At 44.5% G+C, this 9,381-nt stretch overlaps 1 protein-coding gene across 2 annotated transcripts in view; it reads left to right on the forward strand.

Moving 5' to 3' along the window:
• Positions 1 to 2,989: 2,989 nt before the first annotated feature.
• The window catches only part of MC2R (melanocortin 2 receptor), a 26,470-nt gene continuing 20,078 nt past the window's right edge, over positions 2,990 to 9,381 (forward strand). The window contains exon 1 of one of the 2 annotated variants that reach the window (XM_008071774.1): positions 2,990 to 3,061. The gene's annotated coding sequence lies outside the window, so the exon portion shown is untranslated. Of the gene's footprint in view, positions 3,062 to 3,151; positions 3,205 to 9,381 lie in introns of those variants that run through there. The other variant, XM_008071773.1, reaches the window with a different exon arrangement.

Here is a 9,381-nt window from a genome sequence, read left to right on the forward strand (position 1 = left end):
AAAAAAAAAAAAAAAAAAAAAGCACAAAGTTTCAAATATGCAGGATGAACAAGTTCTGAGCCCTAATGCACAGCACGGTGACTGTGTTTCATATTGTATTGTATACTTAAAGTTTGCTAAGAGAGCAGACCTTAAATGTTCTTACTGCACATACGAAAAGGTACCTATGTGAGATGATGACTATTAGCTTGAATGTAATAAACAGTTAGTTCACTATGTGTATGTCTCAAAACATCATGCTGTACACCTTAAATATATACAATATTTATTTAAAGTTTTAAATTGAATTTTTTTAATGCTTTTCCGTGCTTTCTGTCTACCCTCCTCACTTTCCATTCCCTCCTTAAGCAGCTCTGACCAGGTGCCCACCTCTACTGCTGTCCTTGTCTCCCCTCTGGTCCCTACAATCCATTCTCCATGGAGCCCCTTGTAAAACCTCAACCAGGTCTTGTCATCTTCTTTTTAAAATCCCAGTGATTCGGCTCGGTGGCTCAGCCTGTAATCCCAGCTCTTTGGGAGGCCGAGGCAAGTGGATTGCCTGAGCCCATGAGTTCGAGACCCACTCAGGCAACTTGGCGAGACCTCATCTCTACAACAAATAAAAAATTAGCCAGGCGTGATAGCGCACGCCTGTAGTTCCAGCTACTTGGAAGGCTGAGGCAGAAGAATCGCCAGAGTCCAGCAGGTCGAGGCTACAGTGGCTGGGAGCATGCCAATCCACTCCAGTCTGGGTGACAGAGTAAGACTCTAACTCCAAACAACAACAACAAAAACCAACAACAACAACAAAAGCCTCAGTGGCTTCTCATCATCTTTAGAATAAAATCTGAAGTGTCGATCCTGGCCTCTGCAGAGCTACTGAACCTCTCAGATCCTCACCTGTAAGTGGGTCCCATAAGGCCATTTCACACATATGTTGTGAAGACTAAATGATGGGGGCTGCAACACAGGAAATAATGTGTGAATGATTATCGTTGCTTCAGCTCCATGTTTTGGCAAAGATATTTGTGAGTTACCTTCCAACCTCAGCATTTCATATGCTGTCAAACCTGCAAACCTGAAAGACACATACCTTTTTCCGTTCTGTTCCCCCATTCCATCTCCCTCTCCACTGCTCTGTCTCCTGAGCCTCTGCACCCTCTATCCTTCTCTCAACCTCTTTAGTTTTCCCATAGGAAGACGGAGCATTGAGCAGAGTGATGACGTTGTGAAGAATGACTGAGTTGTATATGGTTGCACGAGAAGAGAGAATGGGATGCATGCAAGGAGCTTTTTGCATGCTCCATCAGATTCTTTTTCCATCCTATCTCTCAGAGTGAAATACTGGTCTGGTGATGGAATGGTGGTGCAGTTGTAACATCTGTCACTGCAGTTCACCTAGCAGAATTTCTACGGACAAGTTTGCTTTTAAATGTCCACAACCTGGATGGATTTCCCTACAGCAAAGATATCTTCTTAAAAATGCCTGCTATTTAAAGGATTCTTTTGACTGAGTTACAATAGGAACCACATGTATTAGTATATGATTTTATGGCCCCCTGACACATTCACAAACCTGATCTCAATGAATTCTTCCAACAACCCACTTTACATGAGGAACTGGAGACCCAGAGACCCGGCAGAGTGAGAACTCTAACCTCATGCCTTCTGGCTCTAAATCTTATGTCATTTCTACTCTGCTTCTTCCAAGAGGTTATTGCCTTCATTTCTTGCAAAATTGGAGGGAAACAAGTCAAAAAAAAAAAGGGAAGAACTAAAATAGCAGAAGCTACTCTCTTTGCTGGGCTTTGCCAAGCCTTTAGGTAACATTTCCCCTGCAACATTTCCATCCTAGAAGAGCCGCCCAAGTCTCTCCTAGAGGGACCCGCCACAGCTTGCATCTCCAGAGAGCACTCCACATTCCGGCTTCCCTATCATCTGCAGCCTGGCTGACATCCCACTCCCTGGGGCACTGCCACCGTTTTCCCAACTCACTAATCAAGTCCACAGATCTCTGACAAAGATCCTGTGGATGCTGCAAGTAAGAGGGCTGAGGACACGTTGTCTCTGCTTTTCCAGGTAAAGCAGACAGTAGCCTTCTGGAGACAATGCCTTCTTTCTGCATGCTGGATCAACTGTGTGGCTCTGGGAAGGAAAAGAGGTCTACAGAATGAATGCCCCTGTTGGAGTTGCAGGGCATTTTGCTGGAGCACACAACGACTTAGAAACAATCAGAAGCCTGGGTTGACCCTAGGTCCATGAGCTCCCAGGAAGAGCATTCTTTGCCTCAAGAATAGGCCAGGAAAAGCTACTTTGTAAAACTGCGTTTATCAGCCTGACAAATTAAACTCAGACTTCTACCCACAGTTCTTTTCAGACTACCCACATGTAAACACATTTCAGATTGGGGCTAGAGCTGATATTTTCGGAAACAGACCCTGGCTTGGCCTCATCCCCAAAGACCCAGGTCCATCTCAAAACTTGGGCCAATTCCACACTGAAAACTCCAGGTTGGTGTACCTGATTCCAACAGTAGCCCTTCCTTGAAGGCCTTGGCAAACGGAAAACAAATAGCAGTGCACGCCAATACTGAAAATTTTTCTTTTGTGATAGGCCTATCTATGGTGGTTTCTATGAAGTTTTTGGACAGAGAAGAATTGGCAGAACACAAGGTTTTTTCTTGTCTGGCCCATGCTCCATTATGTGCACTTGGGCACACAATTACCTCATTGTTTAGTGTTGTGAAATATGGATAACAACGTTATTCCCTTCTTCTTAATGAGATTAATGAGCCAAGTGTTTGAAAGATGTCTTGAGAAGTTTGCTAGAAATTGTAAAGCAAATGCTTCCAAAACCATTTTCTCAAAAACCCAGTTTATCTAATTTATTGGTTCTAAAACTAAATGCAACTCTAAAACACCATTTCAAAAGAGCAAGACTACAATTCCATGTCTGCTATGAACATTGTAAGCAACCTTGACCAGTGAGCTCATGAAAACTATGTCTCCATCTGTGTCTTTCCATTTCTCTAACTTCACATTGCCAGAAACGTGCAGTTCATTTCATATGACATTTATTCAAGGTTAGGATAACAATCTAACTCTCTCTCCCAGTGACACATGTTTTCCTGTCCTTCCTGGCCCAAGGTCCATTTGCTTCCTTTTCTTTCAAAGCGCATTCGCTCTCAGTCATTTTGACGAGAAGGTCCCTGCTTCTAAGCTGAAGGTAAGTACCTTTTCCACTAATTTCTCACCATCTTTTGGGACCATGAATAGAGCAGCTAGGGCCAAATCTGAGAAAAGGTTATATTCAGAATTCCTCCTGATATCTTTTTATGGTCTTTCATCCATCTTAAGGGAGAATATTATTTTTTCTAATAAAGTATAACAATGATGTCTATTACTTTTTTGTCTAGCTAAGGCAATCCTCCCTATTAATGAATTTATTAGCTTCTCCATTAGTCTTTGTTAGGTTAAAAGTCCCAGTAGGCCTCCAAAATGTTAGGTTAGACCCATCGGGGGGTGTCTGTGATCAAGTCCTGAACATAGGATGCAAAGAACTGCACAGAAGTTAGACTGGAAAATATAGTTTATTTAGAAAGTAGATTAGAGGAGAGAAAGAGGAGATTCACCTACCCAAGGTAGGAGAGGGGGGTCAATGCTAAGAAAATATGGCAGCCATAGCTCAAAGAGCCACATGGACACACCAGAGTTTAACAAAGCAATGGCCACTGCTGCTTGAAGTCGAATGCGTTTCAGTCCTTCCCTTTGATGGAAGCAGGGCATTAAGGTGATTGGTGGTGGTCTGCTCCTTGTCATCACGGTGGGCAGGTAAGCAGAGGGATGGATGTCAGGGGATGGACGACATGTAGATGGGTGGTTTAGTTGCATGATTGTTGCCATGGTGATGGGGTCTGTCTGTGTCATGAAGACCTGGAAGGTCTGATTAGGTTAACTTGGGTCTTATGAGTAGAGGCAAATACTTGAAATAGAAAAGCTAATTAGTACAAAACGAGCTGGGGAGGGGATAGAAAACAATGATCAATAGCTACCTCTGAGAAATTGGTTCTGTCCTTGGCTAGTGATTAGAGGGTAAATTAAAGTGAACTGCTACAGAAATATGACAAAGCTAAGCAATGTTAAAGTGGCCTCTCCTTAGATATATTGACTCCATGTTATGTCCTTTCAGTCTTTAAATTATTATCAAGCTCTATGGGCCAGCTCTAGGATTATACCCAGTTTCTTCCTAATGGAATTAGGGGTTAAAAAAAAAATCATGCTCCTTTTATCATTGATGGAGATCAGCTTTTCACCTGATTAACTTTTCTGTTTGTAAGAGCACAGTGGTTCTGCTGCCAGGGTGACCAGAGATGCCAGCACATGGCAGGGTCCCTGCACCTCTTGTGTTTGGGTTTAAGCAACTTGACCAGCTTAACACACGTGACTGGGACAGTTCTGGGGCCACGCACACTCCTGTGCCTTTCTCACCCATGAGTTCAGCATTCCTCTGCCTTCCTAGGCAGCAGCACGGGGTGCAGGAGAAATAAGAATTTAAAGCGTATTCATGGTTGAGGCAGGGTAGCCAGCACAGGTGAGACACAGATAGATACGTTTCCTGTAGGCAGGTTTTAGGAAGCAATCAGACATGTTAAATTTCAAATACTGCAGGCCAAGCTGGCAGCCTACCCCACTCCCTCCACAAATCAAAAGAAAACCCCATCAGATGTAAAAATAGGCCAGCCTAACCTTTCAATTCATGGTTTAGCATAAAAATTACTAAGAATCTTTCAGGTTCCTTGTTGAAGGCAGAAGACCCGAATACCACCCCTTGACTAATGAAAGCCATAGAAATGGTGATAAGACCACCTTTTAGCTCATGAACTTGCGAATTGGAAATGTCTGGCAGGTCTCCTGCAAAAGACAGTGTGTTCTGAAAAAGACCATCCTCTCCCACTCCTCCCATCAGAAGCAGAGAGAAGTTTATCTCTCCCAGAATGGACATTACCTGTGTTCTACCCTCTTTAGCATATCAATTGTGAAAATATATCTAGTTTATTAGTTAAGAGCAGAAGCAATCTTCATTTTTTGAGAGGCTTGCACATGCCAGGATTTTCTGGTATGAAACTTTTACCTGGCCTTTCTTTCCTCTCTTCTTCTTGCTACACGCTCTGTTTTAAAACTTTGCGGCTACTCTGAAAAATTATTTCAGGGTCGAGTCAAAAAACCCATGGGTTTGCTCTGCACCCTACCTGGCATCAATTATCACATACTTCTACAAAGTGCTTTTCACTTGGAAAGGACGCAGTCACTGTGGATGTGAGAGGCTCACACATTTGCTTGGCTAGCTCTGTCAGGAGGACACGCATTACCTGGAAAGGACACCCCAGGGTTTTGATCAAAACAGTTCTTCTTCATATTTTTATTTTCCTGAACTGTCTTGAGACAACACTCCCCCTTCATCTCATATGCACACACACATTCTCACACACATATGTATACACATGCACATACACATACTTGCACACACACACACACACACACACACATACACAAAGCTCCAAAGCGACAGAATGAGAAAGGGTACAAGGGAGTGCCGAGACTGAGGCCTCCAGCAGACTGAAAGGAGGAGCACCCCTCGTGCATTCCCAAAGGAGTGGTCATAACCTCTGCTCATGCATTCCGTATGGAGCAAAGTGGTTTACCGAACCCTCATGTGCCAGGTCTTGCTGCCAGTCAAAGTCAGAGTGGAGACTCCTGGAGCCCCGGGGCCAAGAACATACCATACTGAGGCTCACACTTCACACTGGCTCTTAGACAGGACACGGACCTCCAGAGAGCAGAGAGATGGAGCCCTACCCCTGCCTTTGAGACCCAGCTAAAGCTGGGACAGGGGAGAGGGAAGGCACAAGCTAGGGAAACAGAGTGGGCACCCCCCTAAAGTCTTAACATCTGAACATCTCAGAGGATATTGTATCTCTCTGGCAGACAAAGAGTTTAGCTCCAGCAGCAAATCGCCCTCTCGTTGCTTCAGAGCAACTTAAGATAGTTCAACATTTTTAAAAAAGCTATCCTATTGATAACTCATTAATTTTTTTCAGGTATGTTTCTCATCTGAATTCTTTATATCTAATGAATTTTTATTTAAATTTTTTATTTTAACAATGTGGGGTACAATTCAGGGCTAGGTGTACAAATGTTCATTATGCAGATACCCTTGTGAATCTAATGAATTTTTAACAAGACCCTTCTCCTCAGCATTTCTTTGCATTCATTGTAGAACTATAATTGCTATGGTCCAGGCTCTCAGTCCTGGCCAGGCTTACAGAGGCAGTTAGGACAGGTCTTATCTTAAGGAAGTCAGATCCATCAGTGAGGGTTTTCATGTGAGGAATGCCATCATATAAATTAGAACAAGAGCTGAGAGTGTTCTTTTGGGAGGGGGGAGGCAGTTGGGAAACCCCAAACAGAGGCAGGAAAACAGTTCTGAGCATGAGAAGGTGAGGAGCACAGGCTCAGAGCAAGAGAGCATGTGAGCAGACAGGCAGACACTGGTGCAGATGGCAGCCAGGGGCCTTGGAGCTCAGAGGAGTGACAGCTGAGGAAAGCAGGAAAGGGACAGCTCTGATGGCGTCTTAAGAAGTCTATGGCCGGGCTCGGTGGCTCAGCCTGTCTTCCCAGAGTGGATTGCCTGAGCCCACGGGTTCAAGATCCACCTGGGCAACTTGGTAAGACAAGTTGGTAAGACTTGGTCTGTACAATAAATAAAAAATTAGCCGGGTGTGGTAGCACGTGCCTGTAGTTCCGGCTAGTTGGAAGCTGAGGCAGAAAGATCACCGGAGGCCAGTAGGTCGATGCTGGGGTGACCCTGAGTGTGCCACTGCACTCCAGCCTGGGCAACAGAGTGAGACTCCAACTCAAAAAAAAAAAAAAAAAAATCTATACTTTGCTCTATGGCTAGGAGGAGTCAAGGCACTAAAATTTAGAAAATGGTTTCAAAACATGGGCCTAACTCCAAATATGTATGTGCAAAGCATCTTGCTAACAGCACCGGTAAGACACAGAGCATGACCCAGAACATGTGCAGACAATAGAAATGAAAACAGCCCAGCAAGCATTTATGTAAGCTGCGCCAGCTGCAGCAGGGGACAGCCCGTGTGAGACACACATGCAGGAAGGTGTCATGGAGGAGAGTGCAGCCAAGCAGTGGAACTCATTTGAGGGGAGATCACTGGAGGGTTATGGTCAGAGTGAAGCCGTGGAGGGGAGGCAAGACATCACAGCGATTTCCACCCAGGACACTCTCCTCTCACCTGGGCGCCATGCCACTCCAGTTGTGAAAACAGGCAAAAGCTCCCCTTCTGGGACCTTCCTTTTTTCATCCTAAAAGTGGTAGCATTGTCATTTCTGCCTGATTTCCGGTCTCATTGAAATATCAAATAAAAAATTATACCGCGAGCGGCAATGCTCTGAAAAGTGTTGTAAAATCTTTAAACCTACACCAGACTGTCGTTGTCGCCTGGTGGCTTACTGGATACTCACACTGGGAGGTGCTTCTGCCTGGACCCAGCATGGGGAAAAAGAACGAGGTTCCCCCAAACTAAGGTTCCTTTGAAGGCCTCTCATAATTGAGTCTATATGGAATTCAAGACAGGGCATTTGCTGGATTCAGATGAGCCGTTGTCTATTCATGGGCACTGCTAGTATACAGCCAATATTCAGAGCCACACACGTGTTCTACAAGATCAAGGAAAATTGACTGTAGCTGGTGAAAGTAATGCAGCGCTAACAAAGGCTGTTGGGATGGTCCAAGGCAGTAAACAAATTAGAAATCCATCCATCCTTGAACTTCTCCTGTTTCTTTCAGCAGAGCTTGATGAATGATGTCCACATGACTCATTATAATGTTGTTTTGTTTTACTGAGCGCTAAAACAGCCTCAGGGTCTGACCTATGCCTCCTAACTGACATCTGCCTCAACTAAGCCTGTGGGCTGAAATCCCATTGTTTCCACTTCCAAAGGCTCAGCCTCCCGGGCTGGCTGAAACAACCCAGCAAGTGCCTTGGAGCAAGGCAGTTTCAGTGGCTGGGTGCCCTTGAGCAAGTAAGTTACTTAACCTCTCTGAGCCTTACTTTACTTATCCACGTATGAGTGGAGGGGCAGGAAACAGGAATGATACCCACCCCTTATATTTAACTGGGGCATTCAAGGAGAATCCTTCTGCTCTGCCCCTTCTCTGATCTTTAACACAGAGATGGGTGTAAGAAAAGCCACAGCAAAGTCACCCTTAAAGTGCAGAATTTTAAAGATGTGCTGATATATTGGGGAGTTTGCTATTTTACCTATGAAAGCATTCATTAGAATTGCTGTAACATACATTGTGGACCCTATACAGTAGCGAATGAATCACCCAAAGCACCATAAGTGAAGCAAATCTTTTTCCATGCCATCCATACCACGAAGCAGTTGTGACTCCAACTGGTATGTGACCAAAACCTGACCTGCCGTCTGTCTCAGATGTGCACATCTTACCTCCTCAGCTAGATCTTGATGAACAGTACAGTGTTTCCTATACCTTTCGGCTCCCCAATGACCCATAGCCTAAATTGAATCCTAGAGGTGCTCAAAATGCCAATTCTTTCATTAATTACTTGAGTTCAAGCACTCAAGAGTTTGCTAAGCTTCCCTCATCCATTCCTCCCCAAGCGCCCACAAGCTCCCTTCCCCGGCTAACAGCCCCCGTCTCTGGGACCAAGACCCCGTCACAGAGGACTCGAAGCACAAAGTCTGTGACCACTTGTTCCTCAACACCCCGGAGAAGGATCTAGAAACCAAAAACTGTCCGCTGCGCTCAAAGTCCTGCGATCCAGTCTGGCTGGATTTGGCCCACTTCAGAACATCTCAGTCCCATGTATCCCGTTTTGCTCCAGTGACCTGTGCTTTGAGGTCTTGCACACAAAAAAAGTCTTTGCTGAAATTCATGTCCTAGAGTACTTTCCCAGTGTTTTGTGGTAGTGGTTCCATAGTTTCAGGTCTCAGGTTGAAGTCTTTAATCCATTTTTATTTGATTATTAAACTTGGTGAAAGACACCTGTCTGGTTTTATTCTTCTGTATATATCTATCCAGTTTTCCCAGTACCATTTATTGAAATGACTTTTGTCCCCATTGTATGTTCTTGGTGAATGGATTTATGTCTTGGTTCTCTATTCTGTTCCTTTGGTCTATGTTTCTGTTTTGATGCCATTGCCATGCTTGAAAGGTGCAGACAACAGTCAGAAGGGCATCCCCAACATGGCTCTGCCTCCCAAAGACAACAAAGGCCGTAAATTCCTGCCTCTCCCGTGAGCACGCGAAACTTAAACTCATGTACAAACATTATCTCCCTATAGGAATGCTACCTCATAG

This window comes from Carlito syrichta, unplaced genomic scaffold, assembly GCF_000164805.1.
Source record: "Carlito syrichta isolate Samal-C Ts95f unplaced genomic scaffold, Tarsius_syrichta-2.0.1 Scaffold314719, whole genome shotgun sequence".
In the NCBI taxonomy this organism is placed as follows: Eukaryota; Metazoa; Chordata; class Mammalia; order Primates; family Tarsiidae; genus Carlito; species Carlito syrichta.